The sequence below is a fragment of the Dermochelys coriacea genome, chromosome 3 (genome assembly GCF_009764565.3).
Source record: "Dermochelys coriacea isolate rDerCor1 chromosome 3, rDerCor1.pri.v4, whole genome shotgun sequence".
NCBI classification, from domain to species: domain Eukaryota; kingdom Metazoa; phylum Chordata; order Testudines; family Dermochelyidae; genus Dermochelys; species Dermochelys coriacea.
Genome location: NC_050070.1, coordinates 133,777,943 through 133,798,900, shown reverse-complemented (window position 1 = coordinate 133,798,900; position 20,958 = coordinate 133,777,943).

Below are 20,958 nucleotides of genomic sequence, written 5' to 3'. Positions count from 1 at the left end.
TTCACCCTAAGTCTGAACTACAGAGACTTGAAGCCTGAGATAGATGAAAGTAGTACATACAACTAAAATTCACGAGCTTTCTGCATCGTTGCAACGTACTGTGCTCTCCTTCACAATGTTGCAAATGGTACTTGTAACCTTTTGCAGCACTTGTTTTGCCTAAAACCCCCATTCCCTGATTTATGTAACCACCTGCTCTTATCATCACACACCCTATTCAGAACCCTGTTTTCAGCCCATATTCCACTGACTTAAACTTTACCTGAGTAAGGGGTAGTGAATATATTTCCACATATTTTACACAGCCCAATTACAGCCCCGGCTGTAAACTACACATGAAAACATAGAAAAGGATGCCTTTGACAGAAAACTGTCTCATCTTTCTCTAGGTATTATTTTCACTCTAAAAGAACTGTGCATGCAGTTATTGCAGTTGTAAGAATTGCCAGAAACACTGTACTTAAGGTTGTGTCAGCAGCATTTCTATTATAAACCCCCCTTTGGCCCAGGAGTTTATAATTCAGCTGCTCCAGGCTCAAACTTGGGTTTTCAAAATAGTGGCAAGGAAGTGATTTTATTTTAGTTGCTTTGGATTATTTTTATTATCTAAATAGGAAGGGGGAAAAATGAAGGGGGGGGGAGGGAGATTGTTATTTTAATCCCTCTTTTTTTTCTAACTCAAAAAGGCTTTGATTTAAAATTATAATATTGGATTAAAATAACAAGGGCGTCAGAACACACAAAATGACGTTGCCTTGCTTTATATGTTTGGGGAGAAATGGAGGATAATGAAATATTGGGCCTGATTCTTATCTCCTTTATACCTGTTTGACTTCACTAGAATTGTACCTCATTTATGCGGCTTTCAGAGTAGCAGCCGTGTTAGTCTGTATTCGCAAAAAGAAAAGGAGTCCTTGTGGCACCTTAGAGACTAACAAATTTATTAGAGCATAAGCTTTCGTGAGCTACAGCTCACTTCATCGGATGCATTTATGCGGCTGTAACAGAGATTGAATGAAAAAGCAGCTATTGTCCTTTACACGGGTACATTTAACCTGTGCAAACTCTGATTGGTATAATGATTAAGCAGCACATTATTTGTTTAGCCATACAAGCTCCCACTGGGAGGGAGATGTTATGGGATTTAAAATCAATAATACATTGTCTAATTGCATTCTATTAACCTACACAGGTTACACTGTGCTATCCCTATCTTATCAATATACCATGGTGTATAGGAGTTCAAATGTCTCATGTACTTTTAATAATGATTTTTCCATCCTTTTTTTTCCTCTCTCTTACACATGTGTATGTGCACACACACACACACACACACACACACACAGAGTTAAGATACATGTTGTTATTTGAATAACAACAGACTGGGCCAGACCTTGTTCCACACTAAGGATCTTTTGTGCAGCAAACTTAAGGCTACTCCACATGAGTTGCCGGCAGGGTGGAATCCTCAGCTAGCATTACATCATATAGCTAGCTCTACATGAGCCCCCCCACAACCCACACACACACAGCGTGTACAGGGAGTGTAAGGGACCAAAAGGTAGAATGACCTGAAGGCACTGTAACCTGACACGCCTCACTAGCATAATGGCCCCTAGGAGGCCATTACAAGATAACACTTGTTAGAGCAGCGCCTAGGAATGCCTTAGCAATTTAGGTTGCTCTAATTGGTGCCAAATTTAGGTTGCTCTGATTGGTGTTAGTGCCAAACCCTCTAGCCACCTCAGGAATGGGGCAGGTTGAGGGAGAAGGAGAATTGGTGTAGTGCTACTTTTGCCTTCCACCCGCTGTTGCAATGGGCGTTTTACTGTTGACTCCAGTGGAATCAGGATTGGCTCTGTAGTATGTAACACCACACACTGACTTCAGTCCCTGGCAATATTGAGGCAAACAGGTGTTCGGAGTCACATAATCACAAACACCTTGTTATAATAATGTTCTATATTCTGCCAGGGCAGACCTGATTCCATTTTGTGGAACTCATCACTTGAAACGTATTTTAAAATGAAACATGACCAAAACCAACCATCAGCCTGTATGGTCTTAGATGTCTGTTGTCTGGAGATTAAGGATATGTCTGCCATACAATATTTTCTCTCAGAACTAGACTCTCTGGGCCTGATTCTCATTTACATGAAGGCCCCTTTATATCACCGTGGCAGTGTAAAGGGCCCTTAAAATGACTGTAAATATATATAATAAGGCCCTTTACTCTGCCTTTTGAGCACAAATAGTATCCAGTGTTGGTAAAGAAATTTCTGCTGGAAAATACTGCTTTGAAAACAACTACCTACAAGAAAAGAGGCTCTCTCACAGTGGCAGCATCTGCAACTCATCCCCCTAAAGTCCAAATTCCACTTTAAAATTCTCTCTGCCTCGTAAGTTGCAGTCAAATTTATGTATTTGTGGTATATTGAAGACTGTGTTGAAATTACAAGCTCTCATTTTGAGAGATGAGTGGGTTCCTGGTCCTGCTTACAGGCTTGGCAGCTCTGTAGCAAAGAGTGTGATCAGAGTCTCTCTGGAAAAAGCCAGCTTAAAGCAAGGCAGGATGAGTTGTACCTCACTGCCTTTGGGAACAGCCTGTTTTTTCTCTCTCTGTTTTGGAGTTCTTGTGTGTTATCATTCTGAATTCTAAGAAATAAAGTAGGAATTCTAAGAACTAAAGTGTGTGTGTGTGTGTGTGTGTGTGTGTGTGTGTGTGTGTGTGTGTGTGTGTGTGAAAGAGAGAGAGAGATGAACATTATAAGACTCGCATCACTTTCATGATTGAGTGCAAACTTGAAAGTGTTTGTCCCGTTACTCAGGATGCTAATTTGTAATGATTCTAGTACAGTAAATTGCAAACTTCTAACAGTTCCTGACCTTCTCTTGATAATACCTCAAGTCTTTCCTTCCAATGATCTATCCTCCTTCCATGATTATCTTCAAGGAAGAACTGATGAGAAGTATACATTTATGGATTCCAAGGCCCAAAGGGACTACTGTGAACATCTAGTCTGACCTTCTGAATAACATAGGCCATAAAACTTCTCCAAAATAATTTCTACAGCACCTCTTTACAAAAACATCTAGTCTTGATTTTAAAATTGTGTGGGAGACAGCATGAGCAGGTAAAGGGGAAGTGCTCCAGAGTAGGACAGCACTGCAAACAATGTGGCAAGTTGAACCATTTTAGCAGTGTATGCAAAAGCAGAGGAAGGTCTCAGAAAGCTTCAGACAGATTTGCACAAGAGGGGGATGGCACATCAGAAAGCAGTGATAGCATGATGACTCATTGAATCTGAGAACATATCAGGTTCAGGCACTCAGGACAGGAAAGCAATAAGGGATAATACCAACCTCCGTGCATACCTTGTACACAGTAGGTTGCAGAACTGCGACTAGCAGGCCAGGCTTCTGTACCAGATATGGACTGACTAGCAATACTTCCTTCTTAGAAAGGAACACCAGATGTGTTCACTATAAGATCCTTCACACGTCAGGTATGGCCGAGGTTAGTTTAAATAAGGTATGTTACACATAGCACCACCTAGTGGCTTCACTGTATAATACAGTTTAGCATTCCATTACACCATGGACATGGAGACAATTTTAAATACTTATTGGGGATATTTTCAAAGGCAAAGGTGCCTCGAAGGAAAGCTGTGACTGGAAGTAGACCCCACATTGGAGTCTGTGTGCTCACTATGAAGGAAAATTCCAGTGGCACTACATAATCCAGTATGCAAGGAGTTTGAAAGTCAGCAGAGCAGGGGTATCACAGCACCTGTAGAAGGAGCAGCCTTGTGGTGGTAAAGAACCATCAGGAAATTATGCATCTGCCTCAACTCAAAGACACTGAATGCATCATTGAAAAGATGCCACTATCCACTGCCCACAACTGATGACATCTTGCCAGAACTTTCCAAAGCCATAATCTTTATGGCCTGTAATGTGAGAAATAGGTTTTGGCACATAAGCTGTGATAAAGAGTCCACCATATTGACAACTTTTGCAATACCGCTTGGTCACTGCAGATGGCTGTTGCATGCCAATGGACATAAGCTCATCAGCAGAGGTGTTCCAGAGAAGACTCACCCAAGTGCTAGGAGGACTGCCTGAGATGAAAATAATTGTAGATGATATCCTCATTGTAGGTGAAATGAGCAATAATACAGAAATGGAATGAGAACATGACAGAAAACTACAAATTTTTCTACAGTGATACAGGGAGAACAACATAAATCCCAGAAAAAAGTAACTCAAACAGCATGAGGTGACATACTCTGGACATCAGCTCATAGCAGAGGGACTGAAAGCAGATGCCAACAAGATCAAGGCAGTCAGAGACATGCTGCTCCAGTGGAGATGAAAAGAGGACAGCACTTCATAGGAGTGTTACATTTTCTGTCCAAGTTTTGTCTACACCTGGGTGCAGTAGTGGAACCCATACGTCAACTCACAAGGCAGGATGTTGCGTAGGACTGGGCAGGATCCCAGCATCAAGGCTGACACAAAAGATAACAGGTTCTTTTGTCCTGAAGTACTACCAGCTAGGAGAGACAATGATGCTCGTGTGATGCATCAGAGAAAGGATTGGGTGTAGCTCCTTTTCAGGAGCAGCAAGTCACTTATGCCAGCAGAGCCCTGTCAGAGACTGAACAGGGATCCAACCAAATAGAAAAAGAGCTTTGGCTGTGGTATTTGGAGTGGAGCAATTCCACCGTTACACTATGGCCACCCAGCAATAATGCAATCTGATGACAAGCTCCTAGACACATGTGACACTGTATGGAATATGTGGGACACTTTATGATATTGTTGATACCAATATTATAAAATTGTGACAAATAGTGCCAGATATGCCATGTGAGGTATTTGCAAAAATGTTACAATTTGCCAACTGTGCTAATTTTGTTTATATGTTTGTATTACCTTTGTATTATGAGTTATAGCTATGTAGGGTTTATCTGTATTCCAAACTTGTGCTGGGTTTCTGGGTGACACCCCCAGGCAGATTGGCATCAGCACTGCCTAACATGTTCGATGGCCCATCAAGGGTCATTAACCATACCATGAACCCATTGAAAGGAACTATGGGATACATCTTATGAGTCAGCAAGGCATGTGGTATGCTTATGGACAGAACTCTAAGGCTTTTACATGTCCAAGTGCTGTGAAGCTTGTGTTTGGAACACAGGAAGTACCAGCCACATGGCAAATGGAATATACAGGGCAGCTGCATCATCTCCATTTTGTCTTCAATCCTGCTTCTTATCTCTGGAGTGACTTTTCTACAAACTGAAGCTGAACAAAGCACTGAATCACCCATCCAAGCTGTGGATTTGTTTCAGAGGGACTTTCAAGCCAGCAAACTCACCAATACTACTAAAAACCTGACAGATGGACTTTGAAGACTCTGTATGTATCTGACTGCTTTATCAATTAGCAACTGTCTTCTTGTTCTTTCTTTTTTCTTTATAATAAACCTTCAGTTTTAGACACTAAAGGATTGGCTGGCAGCATGGTATTTTTGGTAAGATCCAACCTAATATTGATCTGGCAATGTGGTTGGCCTTTGGGGTTCAGAAGAACATTTTGTATAGTGAGCAGAGTTTTTTACATAACTTCCAACTGTACTGGATCTAGGTGCTGATTGGGAGCCAGAGAACTGGAATGCAATAAAGGGGGCTGTGTGATTTTTTGTAACTTCTTGATAACCAGTGTGGGAGATCAGAAGTATAGTCTGTGGCTGGTTGGTGAGTTTAACTTCAGTGTTAACCACCAGTTTTGGGAGTGACTACCCAAGAGAGACATATCATCTGAAGAAACAGGAGACATTTACGAGCTAACATACATAACAATCAGGGAATGCCTACAGAGATACAGAGATCACCACAGAACAGAGACTGAGAACCACTCGGAAGCCAACCCCACAGGGAACGAGGAGACTTCACAGAGAGTTAGCTTATTAGACTTGGAGACAGGTGTTAGACAGATAGAGGTAGGATACTCGCAGTGTGGTTGCCCATTGAGGAGATCAAACTATCTCAAAAGACTATGTAACCAGCTGAGCCTGTGTTAAAGACAAGATTGCAATGCGCTTATGAACAGAAGAGTCCACAGGATTTAATAAAGTTCCACTGGTTCAACTTAACCTACATTCAGCTTTGCTCTTTGCAAATGAAACACTAGCTATTCATTTGCTTTCTCAATTGCTTTCTCAAGTACCTTTAGCAGATGTTCAAGGTTCTTTTGTAAAATATATGTACGGTAGAATTGCATTAATCCATTGTAAATCCCTGGATGTTGCAAATTAGGAAGAGTACAAACTCCATTAAAGAGCAAGGATTGTGCATTATAAAGTGTACTCTGTTCATTTATTTGGAAAATCATAGTTTAGTTTTAAATTATTTATGGTAATACTACTTAATGTACTAGTAAATGTATATTATATTATATATTATATATATGTATGTTATGTATATTATATTATACTATAGTAAATTTAGTAAAAGAACAATACATGAACTCATTACAGCACTTTGCTGTGTTAATCTGGGCTGAGCAGTAGAGAGAAGACTGTACGTTTTTTGCAGGTTAGTGAAGCTTGGATTGGCTGGGTTCTACTGCAATTAATAATGTAACGTCTTGTTTGCTACTGAGGAGGGATGAATTCCACATCTTTCGTTTCCCATTGGCTTGGAAGCCACCTCCCAATAGCCAGCTAATTAAAATCCATCTCAGAGATGGGGAAGAATGTGAATACTAGGGAAAGGGGGATATTTAGTGCTCCATCTTTCTCCCTTTGAAGTCAATGGAAATTTGACTTTGATTTCAGTGTGGGCAAGATTGTATCATTAAAAGAGCTAGTGACTGGTTCATTGATGCTGGTTGGGGGTAGCAAGAAGCAGGAATCATTCAAACTGCAGTCAGACCAGTTTTACCACTTTGATGGTTTTGGAAAGTGATGCCATGTGTAATGGTCTCCTCACCTATGGTGTTTGGGGAGAAAGAGTCGGAACCATTCGGAAGAACAAGGAGATGTTTCCTCCAAACAGTTTCAGCAGGTCTGGCTACACAGGTCATTGCTGTATCATGTGACTGAAAGATCTGCTGGTTACAATTATTTAATTTAAAAGTTATTCACTATTTAAATATTTAAAAGGTCTCCTGTGTTAAACTAACTTTGATAGGTCAGACCAAAGATTTCCTGATCTGTAAGACTTTTAGAATAGTCATAACTTGAGCTTTAAGGCTGTTATGCTTTGCAAAGTTTTTCACAATGGTGTTTAGACAAGTGTTTATTTTACTATTTATCTTTTATGTAATTATTTTATCTGATGATTTGGCAACCATGTATTTATTTAAAACATCTTGCACTGGGTTAATACAGAAAAAGAGTATTCATAAATATTTTTGCCATTAAAAACTGCTGATTTACTTCCCAGGTATCCCTACTTGCTTACCCAGACATTTAGCTGAGTGAATTCTTATTTGCAGAAATGCTGGAGGAAAGCAAAAATTTCACAAATACTAGCATGAGTCATTATTCACAAAAGTCTGTGCACTGGAAGTGCGCTTTGAGCCATTGAACAAAGCTCTTTTTATTAGTCACACATTACATTTGTCAAACATTTATACATGTTCTTCAATAATTTGTGAACCGAAGAAAATACTAGTCCTGTTATAAATCTTAAATTCTCCAATCAGAGAACAGAAACAGCACCATGTGACTTTGGTGACCCCACATACAGTGTGGATAACAAACAGCAAATACTCAGAGCTAACTAGTTCAGGAAAAAACCATTAAGCTAATGCTTGCTATTGTGAATAAAGAACAAATTTGTAAAAGTAATTTCTTCATTATGTATATTTCATGAACAGAAAAACAGTTAAATTCATTGGATGAATAAGTTGTAATGAATAATTCAACAAGGTCTAGTCTTGGGCATTGTCAAATGCTTTGAAAAGCATCCGAACTCCGACCTTTGAGCTGGTGTGGTCAGAAATACAAAGGGAAAATGGCATTGATTCCTTTCCCCCAAACTGAAACAAAGAGGCTAGCAAGGGCCAATATGGGCACTAGGATAGACAAACAACTTGAAAGTATGTTTTGCAAATATAAGTGTCTTTCTAAATCTATAGATTTATAATGAGTGCAGTCCAATCTATTCAACAGGTTTGCACACTGCTCTTTTGTCATTGGCAGTAATGGTTGGCGGTCTCTACAGACAGACCAAGGACTGAATGGGAATTACACAGAAACGTTTGTTGCAAAGGAATTTTTTAAAATAATTCTGGAACTGTAATATCTAACAAGCGAGGATTTTCTGTTTGAAATCAAGTTATAGTTCTTGAATTAAATATGTTAATTATTCATACTCAGTTGATAATTTCAAAATGTTTTCCTGTGCTCTACACACACATGAGGACATACGTGTGGAGGAAGCAAATTTTAATAAACCCTAGGCAAGCTAGACAGACCTCTATGAAGTTTCCCTTTAGAGAATAAGAAAATTAGAGAACTATTTTAAGAAGTTCAACAACACTAATGCAGTGCTATGTAAGATAGTAAGCCTCACTTGTGCCTGATGGTCTTAATGGATGGACCAGAGGAGAGTGTGTTCTGGGGGGACTAATCTTTCCCTTCATAAGGGATCAAAGTCGGAAGTGTATATCGTTTATGGCCCTCCTTGTTAAACCATGTGAGAGAGATCACACTGGAAATGGGAAGAGTGCAGAGTTGCCAACTCTTGTGACTTTTATTGTGAATCTTGTGATAATTTGGTGTTTTTCTTAAAGCCCTAGCTCCCAAATTCATTTCAGCTTGCTCTCTCTTGTATTTAAGTAAGTTTCTAACTTTCATGATTGTGAAGTAAAGCTTGAAAACATGTCGAGTGCACCCTTAAGGCTCAACAGCTAGAAGGTAAACAAAAAGAACCACCAATTTTGTTTCCCCTCTGTGATTTTTAATCTAATCTCATGATATTTTAATGTTTAGGATTGTCAGTGCTGTCAATGCATCCCACTGTGCCTCGAGGAACCATGTCTTTTGCATGTAAAATGACTCCCTAAGGGTCAGGGAATCATGTTAATCAGAAACATATATTAAAATAATCCCTCCCTTCTTCCTCCCCATCCTGCACAACCACCCAGCAGAATTCAGCAATGGTTTTGAAACATTTGTAGCATGATATCAGTTCTTGGGCAATTATATAAGGAAAAATCATGAGGCCCTCATTCAGGTTTCACTAAATCCTTACTCAGACAAAGCTCCCAATGAAGATGAAAAAAGAAAAGGAGTACTTGTGGCACCTTAGAGACTAACAAATTTATTTGAGCATAAGCTTTCGTGAGCTACAGCTCACTTCATCGGATGCATTCGGTGGAAAATACAGAGGGGAGATTTATATACACACACAGAGAACATGAAACAATGGGTTTTATCATACACACTGTAAGGAGAGTTTCAGAGTAGCAGCCGTGTTAGTCTGTATTCGCAAAAAGAAAAGGAGTACTTGTGGCACCAGCAACCACGCACCACACAACAGAACCACTAACCCAGGAACCTATCCTTGCAACAAAGCCCGTTGCCAACTCTGTCCACATATCTATTCAGGGGATACCATCATAGGGCCTAATCACATCAGCCACACTATCAGAGGCTCGTTCACCTGCGCATCTACCAATGTAATATATGCCATCACGTGCCAGCAATGCCCCTCTGCCATGTACATTGGCCAAACTGGACAGTCTCTACGTAAAAGAATAAATGGACACAAATCAGACATCAAGAATTATAACATTCAAAAACCAGTTGGAGAACACTTCAATCTCTCTGGTCACTCGATTACAGACCTAAGAGTGGCTATCCTTCAACAAAAAAACTTCAAAAACAGACTCCAACGAGAGACTGCTGAATTGGAATTAATTTGCAAACTGGATACAATTAACTTAGGCTTGAATAGAGACTGGGAATGGATGAGTCATTACACAAAGTAAAACTATTTCCCCATGGTATTTCTCCCTCCCAGCCCACCCCCCACTGTTCCTCTGATATTCTTGTTAACTGCTGGAATTAGCCTACCTTGCTTGTCACCATGAAAGGTTTTCCTCCTTTCCCCCCCCTGCTGCTGGTGATGGCTTATCTTAAGTGATCACTCTCCTTACAGTGTGTATGATAAATCCATTGTTTCATGTTCTCTGTGTGTGTATATAAATCTCCCCTCTGTTTTTTCCACCAAATGCATCCAATGAAGTGAGCTGTAGCTCACAAAAGCTTATGCTCTAATAAATTTGTTAGTCTCTAAGGTGCCACAAGTACTCCTTTTCTTTTTGTAAAGAGAGTGATCACTTAAGATGTGCCATCACCAGCAGGAGAGGGGGGAAGGAGGAAAACCTTTCATGGTGACAAGCAAGGTGGGCCATTTCCAGCAGTTAATAAGAACATCTGAGGAACAGTGGGGGATGGGGTGGGGGGGAGAAATAACATGGGGAAATAGTTTTATTTTGTGTAATGACTCATCCACTCCCAGTCTCTATTCAAGCCTAAGTTAATTGTATCCAGCTTGCAAATTAATTCCAATTCAGCAGTCTCACGCTGGAGTCTGTTTTTGAAGTTTTTTTGCTGAAGGATAGCCACTCTCAGGTCTGTAATCGAGTGACCAGAGAGATTGAAGTGTTCTCCGACTGGTTTTTGAATGTTATAATTCTTGATGTCTGATTTGTGTCCATTTATTCTTTTACGTAGAGACTGTCCAGTTTGACCAATGTACATGGCAGAGGGGCATTGCTGGCACATGATGGCATATATCACATTGGTAGATGCGCAGGTGAACGAGCCTCTGATAGTGTGGCTGATGTGATTAGGCCCTATGATGGTGTCCCCCGAATAGATATGTGGACAGAGTTGGCAACGGGCTTTGTTGCAAGGATAGGTTCCTGGGTTAGTGGTTCTGTTGTGTGGTGTGTGGTTGCTGGTGAGTATTTGCTTCAGGTTAGGGGGCTGTCTGTAAGCAAGGACTGGCCTGTCTCCCAAGATCTGTGAGAGTGATGGGTCGTCCTTCAGGATAGGTTTTAGATCCTTGATGATGCATTGGAGAGGTTTTAGTTGGGGGCTGAAGGTGATGGCTAGTGGCGTTCTGTTATTTTCTTTGTTGGGCCTGTCCTGTAGTAGATGACTTCTGGGTATTCTTCTGGCTCTGTCAATCTGTTTCTTCACTTCAGCAGGTGGGTGTTGTAGTTGTAAGAGTGCATGATGAAGTTTACCTGGGGTAGAACTAAGTCAAATCTGAGTAAGGACTTCAGGATTTGGACAATGGTGTGAATAATAACCACACTACTTCATTTTGATTTGTGTTTTAAAGGGGTGGTTAACTGATAAGAAACTTCTGAGGACCTGACTCTGATTGCATGGAAGGTTTACAGCAATGTTACTCAACTCACTTCAGAGGAATCACTCCTGATCTACATCTGTTTGAAAGAAGAATCAAGCCCTAAATAAACAGTGCTCAGAAAAACAAATATCCCACAAAAGCATACTGAATATGCATGTAGTCGCTGGCACTGAATTCACTGTGGAAGTCATCCTCATGTATTAACCCTTAGTAACAAATGAGAGGAGATATGGAAATGTTTGGCTGGAATTTATTTGGGAAGAGGTGCAATTATAAAATAAGATCTCTTCCCCCATCATTACCTCCATATCAACCTCATTTGTGGGATGTTGTCTGTGGCGCCTGCCACTGGTGCTAAGAATCTAATTCATCAGCTTTCACTGCAGCTGGTGTCATCCACTGGGATTTCAGTTGGTTCATAATTAGTGCCAGCATCCTCACTGGAGGGATGGGGGAAATGCTCCAACTGATTAGACTTTAAATGTAATGTCCTCCTTCCACCACAAAAGTCATCTCTCCATTGCCTTTTCTTTACAGAATCTAAATGTATAGCAAAAATGTTGCTAACCACAAAAATCATCAATTGTCAGATTCAAAGGAAAACTAATTTTTGGATATACTACTGTACATTACTCAAAAATCAAGATGACGTTGCAGGGACCAGGCCTGTGGGGTGGCAAGCGTTGACAGCTGCTTCTGTTTTGCTAATGTCTTCTCCCGTAGTAGCCATGGCAGCAGCCGTTGTGCAGCACTGCTATCATGGAGCACACGACACAATCTTAATTAAATGTAAAAGCTGTGGGAGAGGAGTTTGCAGGACATGCTTTAGGTTTGTGTGGCTGCTAGTGGGAAAATCATCTCCAGGCATGTCGACCTCTTAGGAAAAGAAAAGACTTACCCTTCGTTTGTCCTTACCAACCAAGTCCCAGGCTATAATGCAACCAACTGAAGATAAATTCACTGGCTAGACTCCCTGATTTGTTTGCTGCACAAATGCTAAATCCTATGTGGAGCTGGAATATCTATGGCAGTGTGAAATAAATGGGGAGAGAGGATTTTTAAAATGAAAGTTGTAAAAATAAATATGAAAATAAACGAGAATTCATGCAGGAGGCAAATTTCAGGGCACTGTAGAAGGCACATAATTACAAGGATTAGCTCCAGCTACAAGTATACAGGTCCTTAGGGGTCTATTCTTCTCTCAATCTACACACACAGATCCCATTAATAATAATAGGAGCTACGCACTCACATCAAGAGGAGAATGTAGCTCTAAGTTTGAATTCTTGTTACAGTCCCCCGAAAATACAATGTGCAAAGAGAGAAAGTGTCAGTCAAGTCATTTCTTTTTTTTTTTTTAATGGAAACAAAGTTTCATTCTTGTCAAGAAATATTTTCATCCCCCTCCAAAACAAGAAAAAAAAAATGAAAACAGCTACTAAAAATATGTCCAGCTCTAAAAGGACAATGAGCCTTTGGATTAAAAAGCACTTTTACGTCTGTAAATGATCACCTCTTTTGGCTCCCGGGCAGCATCTGTTTTGCTCATGGCGCAGCAGCTGATGCGTGCTGCCTCACATCAAGAAGGCCTGCTCTCTCATTCAGACAGAGGGTGGGGGAGGGAAGAGGCACATACCTGGAGAGGTTTTACCAAGAAGATAAGGCCATTTCTTCAGCTGTCCCTGCTGCTGTAACAGGTTTCAGAGTAGCAGCCTGTTAGTCTGTATTCACAAAAAAGAAAAGGAGTACTTGTGGCACCTTAGAGACTAACAAATTTATTTGAGCATAAGCTTTCGTGAGCTACAGCGAGCTAACTAAATTTGTTAGTCTCTAAGGTGCCACAAGTACTCCTTTTCTTTCCTGCTGCTGTAGTTTGTCAACCCAGTACTTTTACTTCTCAATGCATGTACCATACAATGCCTATTCACAGGCCCATGCAGGGCAGGTGCCCTTTCAATATATGTGTGTCTTCGGCATGTCCTTAGGGGGTCAGAAGGCACCTCTTAAAACACTACTGACAATTCACCTGAGCTTATTAGTGGGCCCCTTTTCTCTTACCTCCAGGCTTTCTGGCTTTTACATGGATTGCAGGGCACCATGCTGCACAATGCTTTTGACTTCTACTTGTGCGGATTTTAAGGATGGGATTTTTCAGAAGCGCTCAGCATTGGTGTAGTTCAGCTCCCATGTAAGTTAATGGAAAACCCAATATTGCAAAACCAAGGGGTTCAAGCGTCAGGCCCTCAAAATCATAAGATTGAGGTAAAAATCATGAGATTTTTAAAAATAATAATTTGCAGATATTTTGTATTTGTCTTGGATTTCTGAGCCTCTAGGATTCATTTCACCCTTTCAGTCTTTACTCTGCAGCAATTAGGGCTAAAAACGTACTCTTTTAAAAATGAAAGCTGAGATTCTAACAATCATTTGACTCCACCTGAGGCTTTAAGAAAAGCACCAGATATTGAGAGATTTGTGATACAGTTACAACAGCTGGCAACATTGCATCAGTCAGCTCCATGTCTCCTTTCTGTTGTATTCTGCATTACAGCACAAGATGGTGCAGGTGCAAAATAAGTATGGATCTGAATTTACCTCACTGAGTATGTAAAATTGCATCATTTCAAATAGCAAAGGCCTCCACTCTAAAGCAAGGCAACGTTACATCACAAACCAATGCCTTAAATTTCAAGAGATACTTTAGTGTTTTTAAATTCAGAGGGGTATACTAACGAATGTTCACAAATGATTCACAGAGGGAGCATAGACTATAAAGGAGCAGAAAAGAAGCAAGAATCTACAGGCTAGGAGGTAAGTGTTACCATTTAACAAATACAGACATTCTGTTTGGATAGTTTCTGAATCTCTCAAACCCTGAAAGTCCCTTGAAGATGGAGGACAAGATCATACATAGCCACCCGTTTTCAAGCATAATACGTTTGCTACTTATAGTTTCATGATTTTATGCTAAACAGGAAGATTGGCTTCTCACGCCCCCTGCTCCTTCATTGGTCATGACTTTCTACATGGAACTGGTTGAACTCTCTACTAGGAACATTTGTTTTAGGCAAACTTAGCTCTTTTTTAGTTTGTGAACTTTCTGCAAAGAGTTCTCAAGGTCCTTTGCAGCCCTACGTTTCTATGATTCTATTCTTTATTCAAAATTGTTTTATAAGTATTTTGATGAATAATAGATTCAAGCTGTAACTGCTGTGTGAACCAACAGACTACTTTCTCTTTAGTTTGTTGCAGCACCTCTCCTTTGGGTAGCTTGGTCTCAGACAGTGCCTTATCTTTATTACCTCAAAAGAGTATATCCAGGACAGTGAATTCCTCCCCATCTTCTGCAGGGAACAGTAAGTACTAAAGGGGTCCAACACAGGCCAAGTTGAAGCCTGTTCTTTATATGGTGAGCTGCTTGCAAACAAGTTTTTATGCCCTTACACTTTGGAACAATAACAAGTAGCCTTCCTGCATCAGGGATGTGAATGCTCAGCAGCTGCTCCAGAAACATATCTGCGAACTGTGTGTGGCTTTGGTTTCACTTGGATTCCCTTTTACAATGTCACTGAAAGTCCTCAAATGAAGAAGAGCTTTTGAATATATTTCCATAGCATATTGCAATTCATAATAATAATTATTTCAAATCTGACTCATTGCTGGGCTCAGGAAGTTGGAATCCTGGGGCAATGTCTTTTGTAGAACTAGCATGGGAAGCAGCCCTCAGAAAGAGACAAGAACTCAGACAACTGTAAACAGAAGGCCCTCCATTTGCATAATGGTAGTTTATGAATGAGGAGAGAACAGCAATATTTGGAATAAACTTCTACTTTAAAAGCACAAATCTGCAGCATGAATGGTGACTCTATGAAAGGTAAAAGAGACAAAATATATTTAATAAGGTTCAGAAGCATTCAACTAGTTTTATAAGGAAAGCACAAAGGAAAATTAGAAACCACAGTTGTCACTGAGAAGTGTTGACAGTATTGACACTGTATTGACCACATCCTTTAGGGTAACACAAGAGTGTTTAAGACATAAACAAAGGAAATACACACAGAAAGTTCTAATAGGCTAACTTGCTAAATATTCACTGTATGCAAAGGAATCTTAGAGATGGAATATTGTTTCTGTGGTAGTGGAATGTTTGTGAAAAGTATATTGTCCCAGTTAGGGATGGTTGAACTGGTGTAACTAGATAGAATAAGGTCCCCCCAGACCTTTGGCCAGATCTTGAACCCAACCTAGAAAGAACAATTTCAGACGTTCTAAAAGGTAGATTAAGGTTTTCCTCTATCCTTTTTCAATTTTGCTCCCCTCTGCTTTTCTGAGGTCTGGTTGTGGAAATAGAGATACAAGTAACTGGAAAGAAGGCAGGTCTTAAGTGTTTAAGTCTGATATCACTTCCTGTATTATTGGTTTCACATAAGAGTAACTCCATTGATTTAATTGGTATTATTCCTGTTTTACAACAATGAAATCAGACTCATAGTATTCTAGCTTCATCAGGAGCAGGAAGTAATGGAATCCTGGAGAAAGGAAGTCTGTGCTTGTAGATATCTCCACACCAGTTTGGCAAAACCACGAGATTCATACCCTGCAAGCAACTAAACCAAATCACAAAATTTCTTAAGGTTTGTCTCTCACTATCTCAGAAGGTGAAACTTGCCAATATGCAGAGAGCCTGTGCATGCATTTTTGCACCTTGTGATGGCGCTCTGCACAGTGGTGAATTTTACCGAATGTTATCTATATTGCATAGCAGAGATGAGCCCAAACCAAACCCCTCGATCCAAACATGCTTAAACTTTGGGGAGGTCAAAATCTTTATCTAGATAGAGAGCTATGTTTTGTGGCTTGGGGCCCTCACTAATAAATAGTGACACTTGCTGTTACTAATCCAGGGCCCAGTTCTGCAGTTCTCCCTCATGTTAAGCAGCATTTAGTCAATTAATTAAATCCCAGTGTCAAATAACTATTTGGCGTAGGAATGGGCAACACAAAACAATCGGTCTACAGCTGCATGCCTATCAAATCCATCTATAGACTCCTTGTTATGATTGCTATGCTCCAAAAACACTAGTTCACCTATGAGGAGATGCTTGATACTGGCAGGGTGAGGGGCAGGCAAAAGTCTTTTAAAAGAGTTCAGAGAAACAGAAAACATTTTTGATTATTCTTGTAGTAAAGCAAGCTTTTAACAGTGTCTTGGGAACAGGTGACCCTCTGTCACACCTTATCCCGAAGCTAAACTTGGGAAAGAGAACATGCATTCCACTTCTCAAAGGCAGGAGGTGAGAAAGTCATTAGACATTCTGCCATGTCTCTTCTTTTCTTCACCCTTTGTCCTTTGCATTTAGGTGTGAAGGATGTTGATTCCAGAAATGACAAAGACAAGATAAGTCAAAGCTCTTTTGTTTCTCTGCAGATAGGAGGCAACCCTTGTTTTAAACCTAATGTTCCTGTTACCGTGTTCTTATCCAGCTGTCTGTTGAATCAAAAAGTTAGCTGAGGGTTGCATTTACACTAATGACTGTTTTTTCCCCAGCTTACAAAGCCTTTTCTTTCAGCATGACCAACAAAGCATGAATAAAAATAAACCTGAGACTTTTTTCCTTTCATTTTTATTTCCCTACTTTTAAAACTTATGAAAAAATAGTGTCATTCCGTTCCAGAAGAGCTTTTATACCGAGCTGACACTGTACATTTAAATATGTATTGCTTCCTCTATCATTTGCATTTTAATGTTCCAAACCAATAATCATGAAGCCTTGTGTGAAAATGTAAAATAATAATGACTGGAAGAAATTCGGATCTGATTCTAAACCTCACTGAATTATATTTAAGGGTGGGTGGCAGCTCAGTGAACAGACCCTTTAAGAAATTATTTAAATGAATTTACAGTGCTTGAGAGAGATGCCGGGTTGAATGGCACTGCAGACTGAAGTACCCCTTTACCACAAGATCAATGGACATTTTCCTATACTGTTGCTGCCCTACCAATGTGTCTTAACTCTGCTTTGAAAGACCCATCTCTAGGAGTGTGAAGATAGTTCAGGCTCCATATTGGTTCATTACTTGGCCTCTCTGCTGACCAGGAGGTCTATTAGTGCCAGTATGTTGTTGGAATATTTGTGATGTAGATAACCATCCACTGGGACCTGGGCTGAGACAAACTCAATTCACCCCAAAATACCAAATTGTAATCAAATGGTTAGCAACAGAGCTAGTCACAAACTCTTTCATCAACATATAATATTTAGTAATATAAAAAAAATCATAGAAAGAATCATAGAATCATAGAAAGGACAAAATTCTCTTCTCGGTTCCATATGAGAAACCTTGTTTCTGATAATCTGCTTTCCCTAGATGTACAAAACTTCCTTTAAGAGGCCAGGGCAGGGTATAGAGATGTTGTATAGGCCCTTTATACTTGATGTAGCAATCCATGGTATTGGATAACTTTCCAAAAGGTCAACTTCCTCCTGCATTCCTGTTGAATATGCTGTGTCATTTCTAAAGTGATTTTGTTTGGAGGAAAACGTGTTTCTGTGCATTATTATTCTACTTCCCTTTATTAAAAAAAATCCCACTTTAAAAACAAAATAACATTTTTATGACTGCTGTCTTAGGCCAATATTTCCTCTAAGATCCATAGAGTGGCTCTCTTTATACATGATTTAGGGAAATATTGGTGCACAGATTTATGATGTAAATCTGAAAGGAGAATTTTGCCCATTTGTCTCAGGATGGAACCAAATAAGGGACCCCAGGATGAACTATTTCCGATAAAATAAGGAGAACTATGAAGAACCAGTATATGAAGATAACTAGTCTGAACCTTGAAGTCTGAACCAAGCTGAAAACATTTTTGGGGTTGGAAAAAGTTCAGTGTGTGTGTAGGGATCAAGATCCTAGCAAGCACCCTTTTCGGGACACCCACTATCCACTGCTGTGAGGGGAATCCTAGCTTCTGTGCTCTGTACATTTTGAGGTACATCCATTGCAAGTGCATCCTCTGTCTGACTGTTCTCATCACTTTTGTCTTTGTTAATTCACTTTCTTTTTTGCTCTTTCCATTGTTGCACAAACTGTGTGGCCCTGGTTCAGTCTCACACCTAAACTCCAAATCCTAGCCTAAACCTAACCTGGATTTGAACACAGCCTGTTTGACTCCGTTGTGAATGATCTGTGTATTCATTCATTCATTCTCTCTCTCTCTCTCTTTCCCTTTCTTCCCACCCCCTACTCTACTCTCCATCTTTGTAATGACACAATCGGGTCCAAGAGGACATGAAAGAAAAGAAATAGGAGGAAAGGGAAAACATGAGTTGAGAGAGAATACGAAAAGAATGGATATCTGACATTTCCCCCCTTTTAATACTTAGGGACACTAATGTATTTTTTCCTAAATTTGAATTGTTTTCAATTGCCACGAAATCTTCTCATATATTTTGAAAAGTTTCTAAGTTAGCATAAAGTCAGTATATTTACCCCAATAAGATGCCATCTTCCCCATACTTAGAAATCCCCTGATGGTGGGTTGATGTGGATTTGCCATTGACACAATAATATTTCCTTCAAGCACAAATATTGCTAACGCTGACTACGTCTTGCTGAGATGTAAAAGATTGTTCAAACCTTTAGAATTATGTTACAGCATTAAGTGCTCCAATAAATCAGATAAGCTCAGGTTTAACTGATAGCCACCTCTGTATGGAGTAATATGTTTAAGACAGTGATAGATGATACAAAATTCTCAAGATAGTTAAGTCCAAAGCAGACTGTGAAGCATTACAAAGGGATCTCACAAAACTCAGTGACTGAGCAACAAAATGGCAGATGAAAGTCAATGTTGATAAATGCAAAGTAATGCCCATTGGAAAACATAATCCCAACTATACATACAAAATGATGGGGTCTAAATTAGCTGTTCCCACTCAAGAAAGAGATCTTGGAGTCATTGTGGATAGTTCTCTGAAAACATCAATGTGCAGCAGCAGTCAAAAAAGCTAACAGAATGTTAGGAACCATTAGGAAAGGGATAGCTAATAAGACAGGAAAATCATAATGCCTCTATTTCCATGGTACACCCACATTTTGAATTATGCATGTAGATCTGGTCACCCCATCACAGAAAAGATATATTGGAATTGGAAAAGGTACAGAGAAGGGCAACAACAATTATTAAGGGTATGGAACAGCTTCTATATGAGGAAAGATAAAAAGACTGGGACTTTTTAGCTTGGAAAAGAGAAGACTAAGGGGGGATTATGACAGAGGGCAATAAAAATCTTGACTTGTGTGCAGAAAGTGACTTAGAAAGTATTATTTACTCCTTTATATAACACAAAAACTAGGGGTCACCCAATGAAATTAATAGGCCAGCAGGTTTAAGACAAACAAAAGGAAGTACTTCTTCAAACAACATACAGTCAATCTGTGGATCTCTTTGCCGGGGATGTTGTGATGCCCAAGACTATAACGTGGTTAAAAAAAGAACTAGATAAATTCGTGGAGGATAGGTCCATCAATAGCTATTAGCCAGGATGGTCAGGGATGCAACACCATGCTCTGACTGTTCCTAGCCTCTGTTTGCCAGAAGCTGGGAGTGGACAACAGGGAATGAATCACTCAATGATTGCCTATTCTGTTCATTCCCTCTGATGCAGCTGGCACTGGCCACTGTTGGAAGATAGGATACTGGGCTAGATGGACATTTGGTCTGACCCAGTATGGCCGGTCTTATGCATCAGAATATTACATTCATATAAAAAGATGATTTAAATGTAGAGAGAAATCCAGTCTTCCAAAATTTCTTTTCAATCTATGCTTACATGTCAGATGTAAATGGGGATAAAGGATCTTTTAGTGGTTGTACAACTCAGGAGACCTGGTTTCTTTTCCTAAAACAAATCATTTAATCTTTCCATACCATTGTTTCCTCTAATGCAAAATGGGAATGATAATATTTACCCGCTTCACAGGATAATACCTACCTGTTTCACATACCTGCTTACCTGTGAAACTAAATTAATTAATGTTTGTAAAGCACTTTGCGATCCTCCCATGGGAAATGCTATACAAGTGTGAAATATAGTCATAGACTGGAATTCAACATTTTTAAATTTTTCTACACTTGCAGATTTTAGGCTTGATTCAAAGCTCATTGAAGTCAATGGAAAGCCTCCTGCAGACTTCAGTGGGCTTTGGATAAGCCCCTATATGAGTGCATGTAGGCAATCACACCTGCAAGAGCTAAACAGGCAGTTTAGACACACAAGTATCTGTTCTGGATGTGCAATCACCTGTTTTGCACAGCTAGGTGTGTGCACATGCACCTGCCTTTTTGCATGCATGCATATTTTGCAAGCATCTTTTCTTAAAATATTGTCCCCAAATATCTTAGTTTGTGTGGAAAAGAAGTCTGTTTAATGTAAGTCTGAGGTTATCAGATGTATTTTGAGGATAAAGGCATCCACTTAGAAGAGAGAACCTATGAGAAACCACAAAGCTGTAGGGCCTCAATTGTGCACTATGAACTTCATACACTCTG